Source organism: Triticum dicoccoides, chromosome 2B (assembly GCF_002162155.2).
Source record: "Triticum dicoccoides isolate Atlit2015 ecotype Zavitan chromosome 2B, WEW_v2.0, whole genome shotgun sequence".
Lineage (NCBI taxonomy): Eukaryota > Viridiplantae > Streptophyta > Magnoliopsida > Poales > Poaceae > Triticum > Triticum dicoccoides.
Genome location: NC_041383.1, coordinates 271,869,900 through 271,890,256, shown reverse-complemented (window position 1 = coordinate 271,890,256; position 20,357 = coordinate 271,869,900).

The window sequence follows — 20,357 nt, the reverse complement described above, 5'->3', positions numbered from 1 at the left end:
GGCCATAAGAGGAAGCTAGCTCTAGTTCGTCATCAAATATGCATTGTTCCCTCTCGGAACCACGAGCCTTCTAGTGAGTTGCTCCGGTTTGTGAGGGGTGTGTGTCCAAACTTTCGTCAAACATGCCAATCTTTTTACCACATCATCTTGGTGGCATGGGATTACATCAAGCAAGGTTTCATGTGTTTCTGATCATTTTTTTTAAATTTTTTGGAATTGAAATGTCATGGCACTCCATGCATGTGTCCAAGCCGTGACACCAATATGTTTGAAACTTCGTTCCAATTTACTGCACATGGAATTAACTTGCACACAAGTACATAATTTTTTTTCAAACCGTTATGGTTAGCCGCTGCATGTAGATGTAGTTCAAATTTGGATTACGATCATTAAATGGCTAGAAAATCACTTAAATGTCTTAAAAAGGTCAAATGACCCCTGAAATTTTCCAAATTTTGACATGAAAGTAGTATTAGTGCATGTTAACTATAGAATTTTTTTGAAGCCCATAAGAGAAGCTATCGTCGATTCATCATAAAACATGCATTGTTCCCTCTCGAAACCACGAGCCTTCTAGTGAGTTGCTCCGGTTTGTGAGGGGTGTTTTTCCAAACTTTCGTCAAACATGCCAATTTTTTTACCACATCATCTTGGTGGCATGACATTACGTCAAGCAAGGTTTCATGTCTTTCTGATCATTTTTTATTTTTTTGGAATTTAAATGGCATGGCACTCCATGCATGTGTCCAGGCCATGACACCAATATGTTTGAGGATTCCTTCCAATTTACTGCAGATGGAATTGACTCGCAAGCAAGTACACAAATATGATTTTTCAAACCGTTATGGTTAGTCGTTGCATGTAGATGTAGTTCAAATTAGAATTACGGTCATTAAATGGCTAGAAAATCACTTAAATGTCTTAAAAGGTCAAATAAACCCTGAAATTTCATAATTTTTGACATGACAATTGTATTAGTACTACAAATTTTCTCGTACATTTAAAACACACATCCGTTGCCACTTTACTCCAAATTCGTCTTTCACAGCTAATAAAAAATATCAACAACATCACACAGTTTTTTGTAGGAACTGTTTGCGATGAAAATTTGTGGGTCTATTTAAGTTTTCCTCCTTAAGCTTCGCTGGCTCGTCTGCTCTAGTGCCGGCAACCCCCGAATCAACGAATTCCGATCCCCATTCTCGCGACCACTTCTTGCAAAGATGACGCCATGGAAACACTTCATGAGGACCCGTATAGTGGATGCGTCCTCCCCGAGCGCCGCCGCATCTGCATTGAGCATGGCCTCATCCGCCTAGAGGGCGTCTACGGCAGCCGACAGGGCACCTGGAGCAGCTGAGATGGCTGCAGCAGCTGCTGCGACAGCGGCTGCAAACACCGAGAGCGCTCGAGCTGCCGTCCGTGCTGCCGATGTCGCTCTGGCCCGGGTCGAGGCCATCCACGCCAAGATCGAGGACACATCACCTTGGAATCCAGCATGCAACCCACCTCCGAAAAGGTGGCAGTGGCCATGGAGCGCCTGCTTCCTCATGAGATCGCCGAGCGAGAGTTGGAGATGCAGGAGGTGGAGGAGATCAAGGAGCGTCGGGAGGAGGAGTTGCGCGTGGCCGAGGTCGAGGTAGAGAAGAATCTGTCCATCGAGGAATTCGCGGTGGAGTACCAATGCGAGCTCTGGCACAACCACTACTACGACTACTACAACGTTGAGGGCGGTGGCGAGGACGAGGACGAGGATGCGGTCGACTTTAGCAAGGGGGACGCGGAGTCCACCAACGACGGCATGTCGCCAAGACAAGTCATTGACGTCTCATCTCACATTGGCGATGCATAGGCGGCGATTTTGTTAAAATTATGCGTATTTAGGCTTTGTTTTTAATGCTGGTCTTTTGTTAGAGGAATGTTTGGGTCAACTGGCTCTGTTTAATTACTAAAATTGCTTGATTCAGTAAGTGTGGTCTATGTGCTGTATGCTCTTTTGTGTGCCCAAATTAGCAAGTGATGTTAAATTATGCAATGACGTGGATGAGGACAATACCCAGGGAAATTTCCACCAAAATTTGAATTATCAAACTCATCCCATGTGCGTAAAGAAGAAGAATCGTTTGCGATGCACACAGTCATTCAAAGTGAATGGTGTCCAGCGGCACCGCCCGCAAAGTTTCCTTCCACATTTCAAATTTTTTGGCCTACCGCTGAAATATCTACCCCTGCCCCCCTCTCCCCACCCCTTTTCTCCCCGACCACAAGTCACATTTCCCCTATTTCCTCCTTCCTTCCTTCCAAAGCTGTAGCGACTTCCTTGCTTGCTTCCTCGCTCTCGCCTTCTCGCATCCTACCGTCGGGATCGCCATGGTCTTCTTTGGAGACCTCTCTAGCGGTTGCTCCTCCGACGATGATTTTTTTAGCACCCGGGTATGCCTCTCTTCTCTCTCTCTCGGTTTATGACTTGGAATGAAGGGTTTTGACCAGGCGGTCGATTTGAGTCATTTCTTCCTCTTGTAGCTCTCTAAGACCATCACTTGCAACGAGTGGAGCGGGGTGTCTGAAGATCTGCATGCTCGTTTTAACCATCAATCTCCATGCGTGAAGCTAGTTGCATTTGAATTTGCGGACAGTGGGAGGAAGTTTCTGGCATGAGCAGAGAAGGTTAGCCCCGCTTTCGTTGTTACAAATCATTTGTTAGATGTGATTCAGACATTGTCACTGTGCTATGTTATTCTGGATGTTAAGACAGTGTCACAGTTTGTACCTAGTATCTAAAAATGTTGCCATCTCATCAGCGATGCCATTAGAAAATTATTTGGCCCCGCTTCAGCAGTTTGTGCAACAAATTTGGTCCAAACATCCGAGCAGCCAAGTAGTAAAATACTAAATCTTTATGGCATGAAGGAACTGGGCATCGGAGTAAATAGGTGCTTCGGAGTCCGGGTCCCTGATTTTTTCCCGCTGCATCGGCTCGCCAGTGCAGGGCACCGGTGCCAAATGTAGCAATAGTTGTCTTTACACCGGTTCTGGCATACATAGTGGATGGCCTTAGTGCTATTAGTTCAATGTTACAAAATTTGTGCATGTACACACCTGTTAGTATCAATTTGCTGTCATCCAAACACTGACGCTATGCTTTTGCAGTTATATTTAGCTTCCTCATAAAATTTTCATTTTGTTATTTATAGTATATGACTAAGAACTTGTAGCATTGTTGTAGTTAATTATAGCTTCTGATGTTTCAGAATTTGGTTGTTGTCTCAGTAGCAATTAATTCATTTGCACATTGATCTTTTTGAGAAGATATGTCATAATTAACCTATTTCTTCAGTTTTTCAAAATATGTATTTGGTGATTTTCTATGTTGGTAGAAACCCATTTCCACTACAATTGTGTCACGCCCAATATGCGACCGTATCCTAAAGGAACTTGAAGGTCCCCCCAAGGATAGAAGCGCATAATGAAGACGCTTTTGCAAGGTGGATAGCATTACATCATACCGTTACATAATAGTTGGGGATACATACAAGAGGCATACAATGCCACACGAATACAACATCATCATACACAAGAGCAACATCCGACTATGGATGAAACACAAACATAAACTCAACGACATCCACCCTGCTAGCCCAGGATGCCGACCTGGAACCTATCCCCTGATTGAAGAAGAAGCAGAAGAAGAACTCCAAAACAAGTAACATCGCTCTCGCGTCAAGATCATCGCATAACTTGTACCTGCAACTGTTGTTGTAGTAATCTGTGAGCCACAAGGACTCAGCAATCCCATTACCATGGGTATCAAGACTAGCAAAGCTTAATGGGTAAGGAATGAATAGGTGGTGAGGTTGCAGCAGCGACTAAGCATGATATGGTGGCTAACATGCGCAAATAAGAGCGAGAAGAGAAGCAACGGAACGGTCGTGAAGCTAGCAATGATCAAGAAGTGATCCTGAACTCCTACTTACGTCAAACATAACCCAAAAACCGTGTTCACTTCTCGGACTCCGCCGAAAAGAGACCATCATGGCTACACATGCGGTTTATGCGTTTTAATTAAATCAAGTGTCAAGTTCTCTACAACCGAATATTAACAAATTCCCATCTGCCACATAACTGCGTGCACGGCTCTCTTAAGTTTATACCCTGTAGGGGTGTCCCAACTTAGCCCATCACAAGATCTCACGGTCAACGAAGGATATTCCTTCTCCCAGGAAGACCCGATCAGTTTCGGAATCCTGGTTTACACACTACAAAAAAAATACACTTCCATGATGATACATGTTTGTCACAGTAGGTCGCGTTTTATGTCATGCATGTACATACATGACAAATTTGTGACAGAATCCAGATAGTCATACCTGTGCTGTTGTAGAAGTGTTCCATGACATTACCAAAATTATCATCACGGAAGTGTCCACTTCCATGACGATAAATCGCGCGTCACAGAAGTGCTTTCGTCAAGGGTGACCGACACATGGCATCCACCGTAACGGAACGCCGTTAAGCTATCGGGTCGGATTTTGGATCCGATAACCCGTTAACAGCCCCGACCAATGGGAAATTTCCACGTGTAAAATTCTGATTGGCCGAAGGGAACACCTGTCAGCTCGTCAGTGGGCCAGATGTCGCCTGTCCATTGGAGGAGACATGCCTATGATACGTCGACACGTGGCTGGGCCCATCAGAGGCCCATATAGGTTAAAAAGGCCGACCCAGTCAAAGGCCCGTAGAACTTAATCAGGTACTAGTGGGCCAGCCCAATAACGGCCTGCTTAATAAAGGCCCATTTACGGCCCGAAGCCAGATTTGGCCCGTTAATTGCTCGCCCAATATTTGGGCCCATTTACGGCCCGAAGCCAGATCTGGCCTGTTAATTGTTCACCCAATATTTGGGCCCATTTGCGGCCCGAAGCCAGATCTGGCCCATTAATTGTTCACCGAATATTTGGGCCCAACTACAGCCTAGTGACTTTCGGCCTGTTAGAGGCCTGATGTTGAGATGGGCCCATTTCATCCCGGTGTGACTTTCGGCCTGGGAATGGCCCGTGCTTCCCATGGGCCATATATGGTCCGACGGTATATCGGGCCCACTAACGGCCCGTGCTAAAGGTGGCAACAATTAAGCCCAACGTGACTTTGGGCCTGTTAAAGGCCTGTCGCATAATTCGGCCCATTGATGCATGTACTAAGCTTTCGGCCTCTTAAAGGCCCATGATATCAGTGGGCCAACTAAGGCCCGAGATATGTTTCGGCCTGGTAACGGCCCGTGAGCTAACTGGGCCCAAAACGGCCCGGTCTACATTTCGGCCTGCCGAAGGCCCGTCGACGACTAGTGAAAATTGAGGCCCAACATGCGTTTTGGCCTGCTAAAGGCCTGTGGTTTCATCTTGGCCATAACAGGCCAGTACAATATTCGGTCTGTTAATGGCCCAACGCTACCTGGGCCAAACTAAGCGCTGGGTCGACAAAAGGCCCAACTAAAATATAGGCCGGTGTAAGTTTGGGCCTGGCGCAATGTGTGAAGGCCCCAATCATTCGGGCCCAAGGAAGACGTAGGCTGGCCCAATTATGGCCCGCTAAAAACCTGGCCTGTTAGAGTCGAATGTTTCGGCCCGGTCGACTACATCTGATTCTTTTCAGATAGCGAATGATGGCAGTAACTAGTAGGAATTAAGAACAAACCTACTCTATACAATAAAGAAGTTACAACATAGTAACTAAGAATAAACCTACACTATACAATAAAGGATTTAAGGTATATTACATCCACTGGGCATCGAAGTTCGCCACCAGTGATCATAAAGTACAACGAAGAAGCAGATTACAAAAACTGGGCACCATTGCATCGTAACAAAATAATACTGAACCGAGACCACTTCCAAGACAGTTCAAGAAAGGTTAGCCTTGCGGGGGAACTGCTACGCAAGCTGCTGATCAAGGCTGTGAGACCGGCCTAGCATGTCGGTCATAGCTTCCAGGTGTAGCTGTTTAGCGATGAGGTTCTCATTGGTGTTCTCCGCAATCTTTCTTAGAGATAGGACTTCAAGTCGAAGTTGAGTTGCAGAATGCCTTTCTGCTAGAACTTAGGACTGAAGAAGTCGAACTGATTCAGACAACGAATTCTGTGAGCTTGTCTGACTGTTAGTCTCAAGTAACTTGAACACTACATCAAGACAAGACTTTGGGGTTGTCTCGCTATCTTCAAGATGTTTTGCCTTCTTTGCTGCAATATATGTTGGGGTTTGTCTCACAGCCTTCAGAAGACTTGTGCATGCCATCAGGCATATGACCCTGAAACAAAGCAGAGAGATGACAGGTTTTGCATGTGTATAAACAAAGATGATAACTGTTCTGTCAATTCTATCCAATTTCAAATTAGAAAATAAAGAGTAAGTTCAAAATATCAATAGCATAATTTGGCATTATTCATAATGCGGGGAGCTTCACCACACTACTGGATTACCATGTCAACATAACAAGCATAGATGAAGGGCAAAGAAAATCATTGTATCTATTTTGGATAATGTGCATGGCATGTTGTTCATATCATCAGCCACATCAGTAAGATAAAATAGGAGATGACAAGGTTTAAACGTGGGCTGCTTCACCACACACTGGATTATAGATCCACAAAACCAAGCATACATATAGGAAGTATTAAGTAATGTGCATGGTATGAATAAGGAATTTGGTTTTACAAGTAAAACTTAGAACTTACGGTTCTTACGAACATGCATTTTGGTAGAAACAGCAAACTAAACAGCAGTAAACGATAGGGAGTATGAGCAAATTAAACAACAGTTGAGGATAAAGGCTTTAGAAGGACTGACTTACATTAACAGTTAACACCGGCTTTATAATGCCCTTCTCCATGTCAAGGGAAGGATAACTCAAGAATTTCAGCACAAAATCTTCTTCATAAGCATTGCATGTACTCTACATTTTGTACAGAGTAATTATAGATATGATAATATTGGAAGGGATAGAGGATAATGAAGATAAGATGCAGATTGATGCTACATAATCAACTACCAATCCCTGGAAGTACAAGCGTTACAGGACAAAATGTACTGACAAGAGCAATGGGCTACACTTTTGCACTGGCATTGTCTGTGTATTCTACTTGTTGGTAAGATTAAATATAGATCTGATATTTTTTAGTAGATGGTGGGCGAGGGAGATAAGATGCAGAATGCTACAAAATGAACCAATCCCTCTTCCCATAATACAAGAGTGTTTTGAACACTGTTGTACTGTACAAAACGTTCTTATATTATGGGACGGAGGGAGTAGCTGTTAATGTAAGTACAGATAGACCATGTTTAGTCCTTACAAGAGGACTGCAGAGCTAAACCTCTTCAAAAGCATTGGGTTGATTCTAAATTTGTGTAAGAGTCCATACGGATCTTATAATGTCCACCAAATGAATGATTACGAGGCTAACATGTGCAGTGATGCTACATAATCAAACAACCATGAAAGTAAGTATGGTCATACAGGGCAAGAGGTACTCACAAGAGCAATGCAGTGTGCAGTATAGTTGCGAGATTCTATGCTCCCTTGAGAACGAATGTTCTTCTGCTAATAGGTTTTGTACAAGTGAGACATTAAGGCAAATGCAGAAATGTAGTTCAAATTGTGATGTGATATCATAGACAGTACCTTACGCTGCAGCCGAGACCAATGTGTAACAAGATTATTCCAGTCACCGTCGGATAAATGTAGCACCGAAGACTTTACAAAAATTTCATTCAGAGGCTTGCCATCGAAGTGCGCTTGCCTCAGGTAGGAACGATACTTCATCAACGAGTGCTTGAAAAGTGCAACCAACTCTTGCTCATCATCACAATCCAGTTTGCTCCTCGCCTATTTAAGAGAATGAAATCTTGTGTCTTTTGTCAGCAAAAACATATGCAGTAATGACCATGAATAACATTAGTACATTACTTACGCGTAAGTTGCGGAGGAAGACTGGAAATTGTTCTGTGTCCACGGTATAATATTTCCATGAAGGAAAGATGCGCACAGAGTTCCTGACAACAACATAAGCTTCGTCTTCTAAACTGGGAAGAAATGGAACATGGGTCCTATTTGCTGCAATTGGGGCTCTCTCTGGTTCGAAAAGGGATTTGGCAACTGGATTTGGTGTACTCTTTGCTAGAATGGGGGTTTTGCATCGTACAACTGGTGCTATGTCAACTGGCATAATCATACTGTTTGCTGCAGTTGGGGTCTTCTGAGTTGGGGCATCAGAAATGACTAGTGTAGTAGGGCTAGAGTCTGCTAGAGTTGGGGTATTTTGTGGGTCAGGTGATATTGCAACTACACCTAATGGGCTATTTGATTTATCAGGTGCCACTACCTTTTCCAAATACTTTGCTTGTTCTCCTCCACGATCAACAATCGCCCTCTTCCTTTTGAACATCTGATACAGAAGAACAACATTTGAATGGATAAATATGGTATGATGACAGATGGAATATGTACTGAAAATGGATAGGCAGGGCGTATTCACATACACGATGTGTAAACTAAGCTAATGGTAGTTCAACAAAGTAAAGCAATGCAAAGCATCAGTTGCAAGATATGTGCGAGCAATATAACCTTGGAAAGTTAGAGCAAGTACCTTGATGGGTGAATAAGACAGGGCATCTTCCTCTGACTCCTCCACTAGGGAGCTACATTGACTTAGGTCTCCCTCTAGCTCAGAATCACTGTTAGGATCATATTCTGAGCATGAATCTATAGGTGGAGAGCATTTGCATTTGCATTGCATCCAGACTTGATTTCAGTCCCTTAATGCCAAGTTTGACAGCCAGGGCATTGTTCTTCTTTTTTTTTTCATGCGCGCAAGCTCGTAATCATTATGATGGTGTTCAGAATATGAGATTCATGAAAACATAAAAAGTAGTCAGATTATCTATGGAATCATTGCGGATTCAACTCGAAGAGTGTCTCCCTATAAACCCCTGCATATGCAAAGTTCACCTCCCCAACCGTGCTGACCAGACCAAACACAGAAATACAAACTCCTTATGTCTCTATAACAGGCAGGCACACATTTCAAAACTGAAGTAGGAACATTAGAATCATATGAAATTCGTATTTGAACAAATAAACTAAGCAATTATGAGTGGTGTAATGTTTACCTTCAAGGGTGGAGTGTTGGTAGTGCGACACAAAGCAAGTAGGCAGATTGTATTCCATGTAAAAGATTGAAACCTATGTAAAAGGTGGAAATGACACTTTCTTTCTATACAATGCAGTGTTCGTTACCCACACATGATGGAAGAGATCACATAGAGAAATACTATTCACTCATGTCTATGGTTCTAGTATTTAGAAACAGGGTGGTCCACCCTAAAAGAATATTGACAACAAATATGACAAGGCAAGTATAGATGTAGTGAATCAATCATTTACTTGTGAGCTTATTAGGACAAGTATGCAGAATTGTAACTGCAGTAAGAGACCGTCCATAATCTGAATGAAGAAGTTTGTCTATCACTTATTGTTTGCAACTAATCGACGTGAATAATTGGATATTATATCGAATGAGTAAGAAAGACAAGTAAAATTGTCAACAAACCTGGCTTGAAGTAGTAATCTGGGTCAATGTCACTATGACCAACAATCCAAAATGACTAGTTTCTGTTCTGAGGGCCGGAATTTTGAAAACCATGTGAACTTTAGAGGTACTAAAGATTACTAAAATACATCTGAACCATTAAGTGTAGGTAGCACTGAGCACACAACAAACCCTAATGACAGTCCTGCCTAATGAGTAATGAATCAATTAGAAAATGGGTGATGAGAAGTGCCTGCTGAGTGTTGAGGACGTATCTCAGGATAAATCGGGTTGGCTTGGTGGGTGCTGCACGCCTGAGCCCAGAACGGACCGGGAAGGTAGGCCGGGCGGCACGCCCGGGCAGCGGTGACGCTGTTGGGCGAGTGGCTCCTGGCCTCCTGTTAGTCCGGTGTCTCCTCCTAGAGTCATGTCGTCCGAGGACGGCAAGTCGCCAGCGAGGCAGGCGGCTGGGGGCGAGTAGAGATCAGAAGCGCGTAGCAGAATAGAGGGGAATCGGGGCCTGGGACGACCCAAAATCCTAGGGTGGGCCGGCCCACCATGGGCACCCTGTAGAGATACACACCCGAGCGGCGAACATGCATTTTCGAAACTAATTTAGGAACATTTAGCTGACCAATTAAACAACTCTATTTTAATAATATCAGATTCGTATTTGAACATCTAAGCTTGTTTAGCTTGATGGGTGGAGCAGTGTTATTATGACATGAAGCACATATTCTGATCGTATAGTGATCATAAAAGGGGGAAACTCTAAGCATATTTTTTTTAGCAAAAGAGGGTTTCCCCTCCAATTTCTATTGAAGAAACCACCACGGAACCAACATGATCAACTAAACCCCAAGCATGATCAATTAAACCGTATTATGGCTGTGCCATGGCAGATTGAAGCTGCAAACCGAAGAAATGATTTTAGCATCCATTGTTTGCTTCGAACTAAGAACTAAATTCTAAGAGCTGAAAAAAATCAGAGTAACCAAGTTAAGATCTATTTTCTGGTTGAGATCAAAAAGTTGAGGAGATATGAAGTACCACCTCTCTTGCGGCGCCGTGTAGGCATCGGGGGTGCGATGGCTGTCGGTGGTGTTGAAGCAGATCTACGACGGTAGACGGGTGCATCGGGGGATAAGTCCCGTTGCGGTGGAAGAGAAGGTCGTGTGAGCAGCCCCGAAAAAGAGGACGACGGCGCCGATGAAGCGAGAGGACACGATGCAAGACTATTGGTCCGTCGCCGTGGATGAGAAACGTCCATCTCTAGCAGTGGACGACACGGTCTCGGTAGGCGCTCCGGCATGGTGGAGGACGGTGGCGATGGATGTGGTGGAGGACGGCGGCGATGGATGGGGTGGCGGACGGAGGCTGGTGTGGGGATGGGGTGTTCTAGCGCGGACGGTGTATGAATGGGAAAATGGAGGGAGAGGTACGGGGAACAATGTTTTTGGGACGCGCCTGTCTGAAATATGGGAAAGTTACGAACTTAGCCCCCGTTTAAAATTTGGACGTCTCGTCGGTTGGGGATAGGACGGTAATATCACATCTCGCCAATATTTGCCCAGAGCGATTTCGGGCGAGGAGAGGGTGGTTGGCGCCCATGGTTGGCGCCCACGGTGTATGAACGGGGCTGACAGGTAGGGCGGTTGTGTCACGTCTGAGTGAAGTTACAAACCTGCCCCTATTGAAAATATTTGCCTACATCGATTTCGGCCGAGTCGAGTTTGTTTTGCCGCCCACCGTGTATGAATGGGGAATGGAGGGAGAAACAGAGGTCTTTCGGACAAGCTTTAATCAAATGTGTTTTGGCTCCCATGTTTGACGCCCACCACGTCGGAATGGGCTCAGAGGCGGTCGTGTCACGTCTAATTGAAGTTACTAACCTACCACTATTTAGAGCAGTGGAAATCGGGCCGATGGATTGTCCGTGTAATGGGTAGACAGTAATTTCCATCTCCCAAACACTTGGCTTCGGGCAGCTGACGTGGGAGTGGACATTTTGCTGCTTCTTTCGAATTTTGGGACAATAAGCATCCACGTTTACCCTGGCAACTAAATTTGAATCCATTTTGTATTCCTATATGAATCTTTATAAATCATTCTCTGTGTTTTTATATATCTTCAAAAGGACGACAAAGATGTATTCCACTGTCATATAGGAATATGGTTTACAAATCCCGATACTCAAATTTAGAAACTAGAATCCAGTTTAAGGTGAATTCAAATATTTGGAACACTTCATGTCCAACTCAAATGTCACACGCAACATAATGTGTACTCCCATTTAGATATGTACACAAGCGATGTATCAAGATTCAAATACCGAGTCAATCAACCAAGAATGTACAGAACTAACAGACATATAAGCACTTATAGAGTATATAGATCAATAATATCAGCTAACATACATAAGCCATGCCGTTGTACTTTTTTTGGCTACAACAGCATCCTTTTTTTAGCCAACATATTGGCCCTTTCCGATGCGTGCCACTTATGGTCCATCTATACTACTACTATTGCTGAATGCACATTCAGCCCAATTGGCATATTTTTAGGTCTGGCACAGCAATCCAAATGAAATGTCTCCGAGTCTTATCAATTAATACATGTGCTCAAATAAAATTACAAACCAAAAAACAAAAAAACAATTATTACATGATCTCTAAAACAAATGGTTTGATTGATTATATGAACAGACAACACAAAGGTTATTTAACTATGGAAAAAACATTTCACCTATGATTTACCAAGTAGGAATTTAATTTCCTTTTTTCCTTCAGGACCTTAACAATCTGGTCAGTCTCAGCTTGCTTCGTTTTGAAATCCACCAAATATTTAATGGTTGTCTTGAGTACTGCTTGTGATTGTGCTGTTTGCTTCCTCAACATGTAACCTTCATCTCTAAGTGCAGAAGCAGAATCTCTTTCTACCACTAGTTTAGCCTCTAGAGCATCAGTAGTTGGCAATTCATAATGCACGATTGGGCTGGTGCCACTGCCGTGGGATGGTGCAACGTCCATGGGGACCTCACTCTTTGATCTTGGGCTAACCTGTTTTGCCATTAAAGTTTCGATTGGATTCAGAAAGTTGAAGTTAGCAAAACATCTCAATTGGGAGTTATAACAGCAAACTAGTTAAACAAACAAGGAATTAAAGAGTTTTAATTGGATGCTGAAAAGTAGTTATTAACATCATTGTAAACCGCTATTGCAGCAGCAAAGCAATTAAACAAACAAGTAGATATTTAAGTTAAGGCAAACATGTAATTCTTAACAGTAAGTATCAAACACATAGATAGGCGCAGTCTACAATATGATTAACAGGCTGTGCCATTATGTAATCAGTAGCAAACTAAATTGAGCCCAGCAACGTAATTGAACAATTTTGCAATAAGTGGCTAACTAAAATTCCGAGAAGCAGGTAACTGAACTTACGCTAGTTCTTTGTACAGGCACACTGCAACTTCTTTTTCGCTTACAAGGTTGTACGAAGGAGTCCATGGCATCAATTGCTTGGATACACAGTCCCAATACTTCTTTCTTCCCACACTGCATGGGTAAGTCGAATGGTTAATCTAGTAAGACGGTGCGTCCTTGATATGTTATATGAGGACGTGTAGTCAGACTAGTTGTAGCCAAACACATCACACTGGCTTTTACTGTATATTTCATGCGATTACTTTTGGCATATCGAGATCTAAGCAATCTATAATAGGATGAAAAGACTGGCATCCTTCACATTATTGGCGAACTCAGTTCATAGAAACAAGCAATTCAACCATTCTGTGGGTAAATCAAAAGCGCCACTGCAATATTTTTCACTATCCAATCATACACGCAAAAAGGGGCGACGCCACCACAGGGGCTGGTATGGGCGGCCGCCTCAGGTGGCTGGAAAGTGTGCACCTAGTTTGAGTCGTCCAGGTTGGCCCATGCTAGTTTTGTTCGTCCCAACACACGAGCAGGCAATGTAAAAAATGAAGAAAAATGTTTCAATTTGGATGGGCCAATAACATAAGTGCAAGGCAGGCCCTATTGCAGGCTCGTAGCCCAAACGAGCGCCTCCCATATCGATCGACAGCAAGAAAAATCCCAATTCATTTGCTCCAGCCTCCAGTCTGGTCCACTCCTAACCTAGCCGCCGCTGGACAGACCGACACAGCATTTCCTCGCGCCCTCGTTGGAGGGCGGTCGCCGGGCTTCAAGCAAACGGAAGGACAAGAAGATGAAGATCCAACCCTGGGTGTAGCCTGCGTGGGAGGCAGCGGCGGCAGCACGTGCATGGCATCGAGCTTGCGCAAACGGATAGTCGCAGCTTGCAAGAGTAACATGCGCAACAAGCAGGTACATCACATCCCTGATTATATCTAATTCAACTCTTCAATTTTTGGCCAATAGTTAAACCTGACGGTGTTATAAAACTGCTTGTTTGTAGGGAATCTATGAGAAAATGAAACCAATTTCTACTTATTTTATAACTCCCCCAATCAATACTGAACTGGCTGAATCTGATGTATCTAATCAAGTTTCCGGTGCAAACATACAAGCTCATGTTGTTCTTGAGCCTGAAGTGTCTAATGAACAGACTGCTAATGAAGGGATGCAAACATTTTACATGCTCCTGGTGATGAACATATAGTGTCTAATGAGGGATCTAATGCAAGCATTTTGCAAGCTCATTGAAGGATTTAGTGTCTAATGATGATCTACTATGTTGAGAGAGACAGAGATTTGCAGGCATTGATGACAAGCAAATTATAGTGCATTTTCATAGCTTGAGGCAACGTCGAGGCCGTCTACCAGAAAGTCCCCGTATCATGACAACATAGCATAAATACTTTTCCAATCTATTGTTTGAAACTATTGGCATACTTGTGCAGGATAGATATATTGATATGCAGTTTGCGCACTGGTTATACGTGCAATTACACTTTGATATTTTCAGCCAGAGAACGACTAATTCAAGCAGGTACAGACCATGTTTGTAGTCCTTGTACACCATGTTGCATTTTGTGTTTTTTGGTGCTTGCATCATTTAGTGTTTATAATCTGAACTACTTTGGATCATTAGCTGGTTTTCAAAGTGCATGTAGCTTCACATTTCTCAAGTTATGTTGATTTCCGGAGTGCAAGTGCCTTCGTATTTTTTAATTTAAATGTTCGGCCCTGGTAACTTGAATTCGTGGATCAGCCACTGCACAAAAATCATACATGAATGCCAGTACGAATTAAATGAAATGCAGGGACTTACGCTAGCTCGTTGTACAGGCTCACTGCAGCTCTGCTTGCGCTTGGGATGTTCCATGTACAAGTCCATGTTACCACTTTCTTGGATGTGCAGGCCTTGTGCTCCTTGCATCCCCCTCTGCATTTTTGACACGGCGAATGGTTGATCAAATAAGAGGAATCGACATTGATGTTGTACCAGAGGACAGATACTTACAAGGTTATACGGGTGTGCAGGATGTGTACCAGATCCCGTAGCACCGTCATGCTTCGCTAAAAAATGGATTTGCTTGTTTCAGATGATATCTCTAGAAGAAATAAGAGTTAAAGTCAGAGTTGCATAGGCGTGTAAGCTAAGAGAGCAGTGAAAGGATATCCAAACATCGTCGGAATAGTGCACAAGGGAGTGATGTGTGGATACCTACTTCGGGCCGGCGTTTGGGCATGCTCACCTAGCTAGAGTGCGGGTCACTTCAGAGCCGTTGAGGGTGATGCGCTGGCTGGCCACGCACAGATGCAGATCTTGAGTGGCAGCGGAGCGCTACGATGCGGTGGACGAGACCGTTGGTGAAGCCCCAATGGCCTCGGGGGGCGGAGGTGCGATGATGTGCTCGGTGAAGTAGCCCCGGTGAGCTGGGAGACGGCGTCGGTGAAGTGCACCTGATGCGGTGGAACTCGGTGTCTGTGAGGCACGTCGGTTGCGGCGGCCGACATTGTCGGTGGACCACCCGGTGCGGTGGACGAGGGCGTAGATGAGGTAGCTCCGGTGCGGTGGTGAAGCGTGTCACATCCCTAGTTCTGGCCTGTCCTATGCCTGCTTCCATCTGAGCATCATGTTTAAATTTTTGAAACCTGAACTGAGGAATTTTGGAAGCCTCAAAAACTTAAATAAAAAAAGGGCAAAAACCCTAAAAATCTCATTCATTGCTCCAAAATGCTCTTCTTAAATGCTTGATAATTTTTGGTAAGGGTTCTGGTCCCAACCAAAATATTGAACATTTTTAAGGAATTATTTTTGGGACTTTGGATTTAATTCATTAGCTATTTGAATTTGAATTATATTCATATAATTAGAATATAATTTCAAATACCCCTGATATATTTTATAAGCTTTTGGAAAAGTCCATCTAGCAATATAAAATATTCAGAGGAGTTTTTGGCATTGTTTGAATTATTTTAAATTCAAAACAGTGGCAAAATAAATTAAATAAAACAAAACAGAAGAAAAAAATAAAAAGAATAGAAGCCTACCTGGGCCACTTACCTGTAGCCGGCCCAGCTGGCCAGCCCATCTGGCCGGCCCAGCCCACCTCCTCGCCCCCCCTTGTCATCTTCCTCCTTTGCCAGGAGGACGAACAGAGGCGAGGCGTGGCGCGCGCCCGAGAGGCCTCGGCCACCTCCTGCTTCCCCCTGGCCACCTCCTGCTTCCTCTCGTCGCCCTGGACCCCGTCCGCGACGCCACGCACCCTCCCAGGCCTCGCACTCTCCCCGTGCCTTCTCCCCCCTTTCTCTGGCTCCCTCTCTCCTCCACCGAGCGGAGCCCTGTCGCCACCGACGCCATTCGCCGCGGCCACCACCACCCTCTCGCCTCCCCGACGCCTCCCAGAGCTCCACTGTTCCGCCCTCGTCCTCCTCATCGTCTCACGCGACCAGAAGGGCCCCGAGCAGCCGCCATCGACATCGTCTTCAAGCTTCGGCCCCGGCGCCCTTCTCCGTCAATTCGGCCACTCCGGCGCGCCCCCGAGCCCACTAACCCTCCCTACAGCTCCGCGGTGAGCCTCCATGCAGAACCCCTCTCTTTCCCCTCGCGTTTGCGAGCTCTAGGCCATAGCTCCGCCGCGGCCGAACTCTGGCCGCCGCTGACCTCGTCGCCGCCGTCACTGCAGCCACTGGAGCTCCCACCCGAGTGCACCATCGTTCTCAGAACGTTTCCACGAGCCCGTTGCCTGCCGCAGCTCACCCTCTCGCGCTCCCTAGTGGTCGCCCGTGTCTTAGCCGAGCTCCGGCGGCCGCAACCGAGCTCGCCGTCGTCAGCTCTGGCCTCCCCACGACCTAGCAACCGCACCGCTCGACACGCGGGAGCAAGGGCTCTCCAACGAGCCCAAGCACGGCCTCGTCCGTGCCCTGTAGCATGTTTCCGACGGTCGCCACCGTCCCGGACCTCGCCGGCGTCGAGACGCCGGTGGGGTTGACCCACTTGACCACGGCGGAACCCCCCCTGGGTCGATGACAGGTGGGGCCAGCCCCTGTTAATTAGTTTAGGTGTTAGATTAGTTAAAACTAATTAAGTTAGTTAATTATTTAAGCCACTGACATGTGGGCCCAGCCCTGCTGACATTTTCGTTAGTATTAGTTTAACCCTAATCAACCCGGTTAACTAACCTGTGTCACTGACGTGTGGACCCCACACGTCAGGTTTGACCAGCAGCAGCGTCTGTTGACCTGCTGACGTCACGGTGACGCACTGCTGACGCAGTAAATGTTTCTGGAATTTAGATAATTCTTAAATGATTTATTAATTCCAGAAAATGCCTAAAACTTCTAAAATTCATAGAAATTCAACCGTAACTCCAAATTAAATAATTTATATATGAAAAATTATCAGAAAAATTCAAGGAATCCATCTGTACCATTTTCATGCATGTTAGAACAACTTATCACTACTGTTTAGGGCAAATGAAGTGAATGACATTTAAATAACCACATATGGAGTTTGAATTTAAATCTTGGATTCAAACCAACTTCGTTTAATCTGGTTTTAGGTGCATTAGCCCAAAACACATTCATATTGCCATGTCATAGCATGCATCATATTGTGCATTGCATTGACCGTGTTTTTCTGTATTTGCCGGTAATTGTCCCCTCTCGATAGACGTGTACCGACGATGTGATCGATGACACCGATGAAGAGCTATATTATCTTCAGAAGTGCCAGGCAAGCAAAACCCCCTTGTTCATTCCGATAAAATCCCACTCTCTCGCTCCTGCTCTCTTTTACTGCATTAGGACAACAACGATATACTTGTTACTTGCTGCGGTAGCTGAACCCCTTTATCCTCTGCATGACCTGTCATTGCCACAGTAAATAGATGAAACCCACTAGCATGAGTAGGAGTTGTTTGAGCCCTGTTGTGCCTACTCATTCATGCTTGTTTGTCATGCCTGCTACTGCTTAGAGTTGTGTCAGGTCTGATTCATCGGGGATGAATCAGAGGCGTGTGAACATGTCCCAATGTGTGTGAGCTAAGTGTGTTAACACGATTTGGTAAAGGTAGCGGTGAGAGACCATGTAGGAGTACATGGTGGGTTGTCTCATTGCAGCCGTCCTCAGGAACTGAGTTCTGTGTTTGTGATCCATGACCAGCTACTACCACACATTGGAATGCTTAAGTGCCCCTCTTGACTTATTAATCAACATGATCTCTGTCCAGGAGTTGCAACTAGTTTCTGGTGTTTGTAGGTAGTGTTAGTAGTCTACCAAGTGGCACCCGGTACAGGTGGGCTTGGGACAGACTAGGCACAGTGGCCCGGTGTACCAAGTGGCACCCGGTTGGTGGGCTTGGGAACCCTGTACACATCGTTTGGGGCCGTAAGCGACACCCCAGCCGGATCTCCTTGCGGATGGAACCCGAATAGGCGATAAACCTGGACTAGAGACTTGTTCGGTTAGTCAGGTCGTGGCCGACTCCCTCGCCCGGCTTCCGCTTGAAGGTTGCCGAGGTACATGACGTGTACAGGGCCATAAGTGGCGAAAGCGTGTGTGAAGAAGTACACCCCTGCAGGGTTAACATCATCTATTCGAATAGCCGGATTCCTCGGATATGGAAACTTGGACCCCTTGCATAGTTCATAGACAAGTGAAAGTGGATACTCTAAAATGCGCAAGATAAGCGTGAGTGCTATGGATGGCATTCTCGTAGGGAGACGGGAGCGAATCCATAGTGGTGTATTGATATGGTGAATATGTGGACTCATGTGCGCCACTTCAAAAGAGTTACTTGCAGTCGTAGTTCAGGATAGCCACCGAGTCAAAGCTGGCTTGCTGCAGTCAAACCCCTCCACCCCCTTGTTGATAATGATGCATATGTAGATAGATCTGATGTAAGTCTTGCTGGGTACATTTGTACTCACGTTTGCCTATTTTATGTTTTGCAGAGAGACTTCAGTCTCACTAGTAGTTCCGCGTGGACTTCGACGTTTAGCTTGTTACCTCAGCTACGATCTTGTGCCCTCGGCAGGATCTGGTAGATAGTCAGGCTTCTCAGCCTTTTTCATTTATAGTTGTCTGTACTCAGACATGTTAAGCTTCCGCATGTGCTTTGACTTGTATGCTCTGATTGTTGGGTCATGAGACTCATGTTTGTATATCTCGCTCCTCGGAGCCTATTGAATAGTTACTTGAGTTGTAGAGTCATGTTGTGATGCCATGTTGTATCTGCACATATCGAGCATATTGTGTGTATGTTGTTGAAATGCTTGGTATGTGTGGGATCTGACTATCTAGTTGTTTATCCTTAGTAGCCTCTCTTACCGGGAAATGTCTCCTAGTGTTTCCACTGAGCCATGGTAGCTTGCTACTGCTCCGGAACACTTAGGCTGGCCGGCATGTGTCCTTCTTCGTTCCTGTGTCTGTCCCTTCGGGGAAATGTCACGCGATGAATACCGGAGTCCTGTTAGCCCGCTACAGCCCGGTTCACCGGAGTCCTGCTAGCCCAGTGCTATAGCCTGGATTCACTCGCTGATGACCGACACGTTCGATGTTGGGTCATGGATGCCTGTCCCTATAAGTTTGTGCCACTTTGGGTTTACGACTAGCCATGTCAGCCCGGGCTCCTTACCATATGGATGCTAGCGACACTATCATATACGTGTGCCAAAAGACGCAAACGGTCCCGGGCAAAGGTAAGGCGACACCCGTGGGAATACCGTGCGTGAGGCCGCAAAGTGATATGGGGTGTTACATGCTAGATCGATGTGGCATTGAGTCGGGGTCCTGACAGCGTTGGTATCAGAGCTTGACTGCCTGTAGGATTATCAAGCCAAACTGGTCGAAGTTGAGTCTAGAAATTTTTAGTTATATAAGGGAGTTGATTGTGGGATGGAACGTAAGGCTCTTTTTACTCCTTATACCTTATGCCCTTCTGATCTGAGTCATCTTATCTTTCCTACGGGGATTAAGAACTAGGCTTTCTCTTCTTTCTATCAGGATCACGTGTTACTAATCCGTAGACTTATAAGATTGTTGGATTTAAGCTTGAGTTCAGTTTCTACTACTTCCGTATGTTAATTGTTGATCTCGAAACCTTGATATCGTGCTTCTGAGTGGTTATGCCACCATTTTGTGAATGTCTCAAATCTTTTCTGAGCATTTACAGCCGTTATGCTGTCCGAGTCATCCCAGGTTTCTAAATAGTTTGAAGCAATTTGCAAATTCTTTCCTCCCGTTTCGATGTTCCTTTGGGCCAGATTAACCACACTAATCGGTGAGTTGAGGTACTTTATTGCCTTGACATATATGTTGGAGCTGGTATTATGACCCTAGGTGT